Raw genomic sequence first — 6,519 nt, forward strand, 5'->3', positions numbered from 1 at the left:
GGTTTTCCTAGGACTGGTGAAGCAGAACCAGGAAGTTTCCATGGCCTTGGGATGGTCCTCAGCGAAGATAGATAATGCAAGAACCTGGAATCGCAGCCACCTCCAGGGGACTTTGTGACAACTCAGCTAACTCCCACCTTAGGTTTCTTCATAGGGATCAGGCCACAGCTTCCCACCATGGAACGTGGCATGAAGTCACACTTTGCCACTTAAATTTGGTCCTTCCTGATGCCCCCACTGGCTTGCTGATTTCTCTGGGAATCTTTTTCTAATAGATCATGTGGCCACTACCTGCATTTCATAACCCGCTTCAGGGTTAAACGTTAAGCAACTACCAACATAATTACCTTCTCACTTCTGATGGTGCTGCTCGAAAGCCTGCTAAGAGAGAGAACAGTGATATTTGCTCAGGTGGACAGATGCTCTGAAAAAACTCCCAGTAAGACAATTTCCATTACTCATGACACCATAGACAAACTGTAGAGTGTAGTGAATTATTTAGTGAATTACGAGGAGTAAAGGAGGTTTTAAGGAGCTAGGCTGGGCACTTAAGAAGACCATTCGTTTGCTTGAAATAGCTTTTATCATTCCCCGCACTGCTTCTGTAGTGCTGAACCTTCAAGAGATCGCCAGCCACAGGTTCGATTCTGCTCTGCTTCATGAAAATGAAGCTTCAGCAAGTCTAATCCCTTCTCCTCCCCTGAGGGCAAGCTAGGCTTAGGACCAGGTCTTGAGAAGTTGGACTAAGGTCTCCTATCTGAGACATTCCAGAAGATGTGAAACATCGAACACCTAAGAGACAAATTCAGAGTAAAACTGGAGTGAGAAGAAAAAAATGTGAGGTCTCAGCAATGAAGCATGTTCAAAGAGTCTCCGTGGTGTTTGTTAGCAAGTCCCTTGGATCAATACGTGCATGTCTTGGCAGTAGAGAGCCAGTTTAGGAGTCGACAAAAAAAAAAGATTTGGGGCTGAAGACCAGCAGGCTGGGAACAAGGCTGTCCTGAAGGGGGTCGTTAAAGGACTTATGAGACGTTAACTGTTCCTGTCCTGGGCTGTTCTTATCTTTGCTTCTACTTTCTCCACTGCACATTACTAACTGGTCAGGTATCAGTCATAAACCTACCATCACTAATATTGACCAGGATATCAAATGACCACAAGAATCCATGCTCCTCTCTGCCCTCAGTGTAGAACCGTCCTGTCTTATATCACGTAAGCTCCAAAACAGCCTTCTCTTAAGAGGCTGCAGTGCAGTTAGTTAAGACCACTCGCCAAATACACAAATCACTAGTATCACGTTTCTTCATATGATTTAGGTTTTCTTATTTTCACGGGGGAAGATCCGCTTTTTCCACTTTTAAAATTAACCTGATCATCTCTTGTCATCCCTCTCCCATTTTGCCAATTTTCATTCCAATCAGGTGGAGCTTGAAACCTTCGAAGTCAAAAACATATGCTTTGTGTCAGCCAAGCTCTGCACTGCACTGTGCACCCACGCAGCAGTACCCGCATCCACTTTCATTGGGCTTTTAAGTTTTGTTTTGTTTTTCCAAAAGATGAAAGGACAATTCACCCTTCACCAGCTCTTGCGCTCACCAAGGCCACACGCATGATAAATGCATCGACAAAGCAAACAGAACACATACACACACACTCTCTACAAGGCCTTTCCCTGTTGTCATGGTTTCCATTGAGGCCTGCTGCCTATGGAACCATTCAGCACATTTCTATTTGTTTTTTTGCTTATCTGAAACATCCTATATTCTCAGTACCTCAGTGGAAAGATGATAAGGAGATTTCAAATTCTCTTCTTCAACCTCCAGTTTGCTCACTCCAGTTTACTTTCAAACAAATTGCTTCTATCTGAAACCACAACCTTGCTTAACCCATCATGCTAGGTGAGTTGTCTTGGATGACTGCGGACCTTGAGGCCAACAGAAATGAGTTTTCCTGAAGGTTCCTGTAGACTCTATTGTTAGACACAAAGGCTATGTCCCCTTAGATGATTTCATCTGATTTGGCCTTTCAGCAGCAGATGAAACCGTTGATTTCTCTACCCATTGTCTATGACACTGACCGTTTTCTCCTCTTCTTCCATCCCTGAAGGCTCAGTCCATAAACAGGTCTCTAAGAGGTGACCTCAGAGATCCCACCCTGCCTCGTGGCTTTCAATATCATTCATATGCTGATGATATGTAAATTTCCATCTCCAATGTGGTTTCTTCCCTCATCTCCAGACCCAGATAGTCAAGTACATACTTGGCAAGTCCATGTGGTTAGCCAATAGACACCCCAGTCTTAACCTGTCTCAAATCAGGATCCTTATATATACTCCCTACAGGAAAAAATGCTTTCTTTTCATCGCACCTAATTGACTGTCCATTTTGCCAGTTACTTTGATCAATATCTTTATGGCATCCATATATCTATTCTTACTTTAACCACCATCACCAGTCCCTTCTGCCCTGTAGCCATACCTGCACCTCTTGTCTGATCAAATCCTCTCATCTCTTCCTGTAAAACCTACTCAGAACTTCATAACCACCACCTTGGTTCAGTCCTGTGTGGAAACTGAAGATGCTTTCTAGTGGATCTTCTTCCATCAACCCTTGTATGGTTTTCATCCATTTGCATGAACAAAATTATCCAGTGTGACCTTACTCTGCACAAAACCTTCCAATGTCTTCTCCCGCAACTCAAAGCAAAAGCCCGTGTGCTTTCTATGACTCATGCTGTCCTCCATGATCTGTCTAGTCGCCCCTCGTTAAATCATAGACCTGATTATTCCAGTGCTCTGCACAAAACCTTCCAATGTCTTCTCCCGCAACTCAAAGCAAAAGCCTGTGTGCTTTCTATGACTCATGCTGTCCTCCATGATCTGTCTAGTCGCCCCTCCCCCCATGACATCACCTATAGCTCTCTCCATCATGGCTCCACTCTGCTCCTTTCAGCCTGTTTGCTTTCCCCACCAAAGTACCAGGAATATGCCAGCCTGGGGGCCTGTGCACATGTGCTTCTCCCTGCCTTGATTGCTGAGCCACCAGATAGCTACCTGGCTAACCCTCTCTCTTCTTCGAGTGTTCATTCAATATCCACATTCTCAGTGGTGCTGCCTTTGACATCTGCCTAAAGCCTCCCCCTCTCCTCTGTTACTGACTCCTTGCTCTTTCGTTACCTCATCTCACTCACTTTCATTCTATATTCCACTCCCTGCCTATCCCATTCATTAGTAAGAAGGTGAGAGATGGTGGAGCTCTCTTCTGCCTCTTTCATTACGAAGTCCACAGTTCCCAGGGCCTGAAGCATACTAGATACTCACTAAAGATTTGCCGAATCAGTAATGATCACTCAATACAGAGATTATTTTATCCACCCATCTCATTTACCCCAAACACAAAGAAAGTCTGCCAAGTAAGAGTTGCTAGGGCAACAGATGCAAAAGTGGCCACAGCAAGTCCATGCTGGATCATTCCTGAACCAAGGGGAGATGTTTCATTGAAACCTGTGACTTTCCAGGCTTGATGTTGCTACTGTGTGCACCCGTGTTTGGATGGGTCAGATGCATGTGTTTGGGAAGAAATGGACTTTACCAAGATTGTCAGGCATGTTAGACATCTAAGAATGGATTTCAACAATGCCAAGGCTTTGCCTCCTCCACACAGGAAGCGTAGCAAATTCACTGTCTAGTAGCGGTCATTTCACCAGGACCTAGTCACTGGCCCCTGCTCTCAGATGTCCATGAACAGGAACTTTCTTGACTTTTACTTGTTGGAAAATTATGATGTGAGTTTTGCCTTGGCACAGTCAATCCCAAGGTTCGGACAGTCGGGTTTTTCCGCTGCTTTCCCAATGCTTTGCTTTCCTTTTATTTTTTTTTTTCACTTCTCTTCTTTGCCAACTCTATTTTTCCCTCCTCCTTTGTTGTTAATATTTTATTTAATTTGGAGGTGCATAGCAGGAGTCCTACGTACCTTACCTGCCAGCAGTTGGAAACTAGTGAGGAGTGAAGAAGGCCCTCCGATTTGATTACTCAGCTGGGACCAACTACACAACTTTTCAGAACTGTGGCAAACCTTCCGGTTTGTTTGTGCGTTTAAGTGGTTGTTGGTCTGTTTTTTTTCTGCTTCTCTGATCCCTTCAAACCTAAGATCAGGGCGAAACTCCCTTCCCATATTGCATCACCTACAGGCGCCGAGATACCTACAGGCAACTTGTGTGTGCGCGCTGCTCATTTTGGGACTGGGGATATTACTATTAGGGTGTAGAAGATTTGCTTCATACAGGGAGTAATGCAGCGTAACTTCGGGGGATCTGAGACCTAGAAAACAGCAGTCGTATTCAAGGAAGACCATGTTACCAGGGAGCCTAGTTATCAATCAACGTACCACAAAAATTAAACCGTCTCTTAGAACAGCAGTGGAAGCACTGTGGGCAATGAATTCTTAGGGGGTGGCAAAACAGATGAAATCCAGTCATCACATTTTAAAGCGGATCTGCGGCTTGATAAAGTACGACTGGAGAGCAGACTTAGCAAGAAGGCCATTTCTAGGAATAAAATGAGTTTGTAAAAGATCCGTTTGAATTATTAACTCCAACGAAAGTGGCTGGAGAAGAAAACGGTTGCTAGTATCAACTGACTTTTCTCCTCACGTGTATGATTAGAACAAAGGGAGGCAGGGGAGAGAAGGCAAAGACAGGAAAGCAAATTTCCCTCTGACATAAGGAGATACATTTTCACGCAGTGCCTGGTGGATACATGGAGCGGCCACCCACCAGGTACAGGAAAACACAGCGGCCGTTGTGAGTGCAAACAGATGCCGAAGCCAGGGAAAACGACACTCATTTTTACCAAATATCATCTCTTTTTCTGCTTGCAAAAGCACTCCTTTAATACCAAGTGGACATATCTAGCCTTTCCTCAGCATCCTGTGGATTTCCAACTCCCCACTCTTGGACACTCAGATAGATCCAAATGCAGTTTAAACTGCAAGCCGAGCCAGAGGTCACAAGGAAATGACCAAGGTGACCACCCATGGCGTCTTGCTCTGAAGCCGAGAACAGGAAAAATCAATAGGAAAAGACAATGCCGGTGTTTTCCAGTTCAGTGTTTCTCAGCACATTAATGACGTGATTTGAAATCTTTCAGCTGAAGTGAAGCGTGTAAACATGTTTAACAGGTCGCAGTGGTCAGTTCTCTCCTCTGATTTTACAAGCATGTATTCTCTATGTTGTAAGGAGATGCATAGATTTTAATCTGACTCCAAAACCTGCAGAAGTCAGTTTAGTGGAGGAAAGCCGACACAGTGACCACTCCTGAAGATATTCTAGAATACCATTTAATCTTCCTGATAGAAAGTAGCTCTCAGAACCTCCCTGGCTTCCTCTTCAAACCTATTCTGAAGAAAACCTTGAAGTGGTCTCTGGAGAGTATAGGATGCAATATTTAACACTATGTGGCCCCCAACAGCCAAAAGCACTGCTGATAAGTAATGTCAAAACTTCCTATTTTCTCCTTTGATAAAGATGTATTCTTTGCTTTAATTTTATTTTATGCATATGAGTGTTTTGCCTGCATGGATGTAAATCCACCATGTGTGGATAACTCCCATGGAGTCTAGAAGAGGGCATCGGGTTCCCTAAAGCTGGAATCACAGACGGTTGTTAGTCACCGTGTGGGTACTGAGAACTGAATCAGAATCCTCTGCAAGAGCAGCCAATTCTCTTAACCACAAGCCATCTCTCCAGCACCACGTATTTTCTTGGATAAAGCAATCAAATGTTAGATCAGTTGAATTACGTGTAGAACCATCAAGAACTACATTATCCTTCTAGTTTAAAAACAGTAAGTTGAGAGTAAAGTTTATAGTTCAAGAACTGTGGGTATCATCAGAGCATTTTAATGCAGGCAGAGCATAAGGGTTGGGGGACCAAAGGCAGTTGGAAGAGAGTAGACTTCAGATCTGGGGGGTGAGAGGCCTATAAAATCACCGTGGGTAAATTGACTTCTCACCAAATTCTGGGCTAACACAGCCACAGCAATGGAAAGAAATAGCTGTAGTTGCACTATCGCAATTGTCTACTGCATTCGATACTGTGGTGTACAGGAAATGCTCACGGAGCAGGGCAGACGCGAACTTAGAAAGCTGGCGAAGTTGTACATACGATCCAAAGCAGACTGTTCTCACTTCATGTGTGTTTATTTGCTGTGGTTGAGCACTCTTCTAAGTGCCTCTTAGGGGGCTGGAGAGATGGCTCAGTGGTTGAGAGCGCTGACTGCTCTTACAGAGGACCGGGGTTTGGTTCCCGGGTTTGTAGCACCCACATGGCGACTACGAACAGTCCTTGACTCCGGTTCCAGGAGAACCTGAAGCCCTCTTCTGACCTCCGCGGCATTGCACGACACGGGTGCACTCACATACATGCTGGCAATACACTCATACACATAAAATAAAAATAATAAATAAAAGAATTTTTTTAATTTTTAGTCCCCACAAAAGTTCAAAAGTATATATATATATA

Source organism: Nannospalax galili, unplaced genomic scaffold, assembly GCF_000622305.1.
Source record: "Nannospalax galili isolate Female #2095 unplaced genomic scaffold, S.galili_v1.0 scaffold364, whole genome shotgun sequence".
Taxonomy (NCBI): Eukaryota; Metazoa; Chordata; class Mammalia; order Rodentia; family Spalacidae; genus Nannospalax; species Nannospalax galili.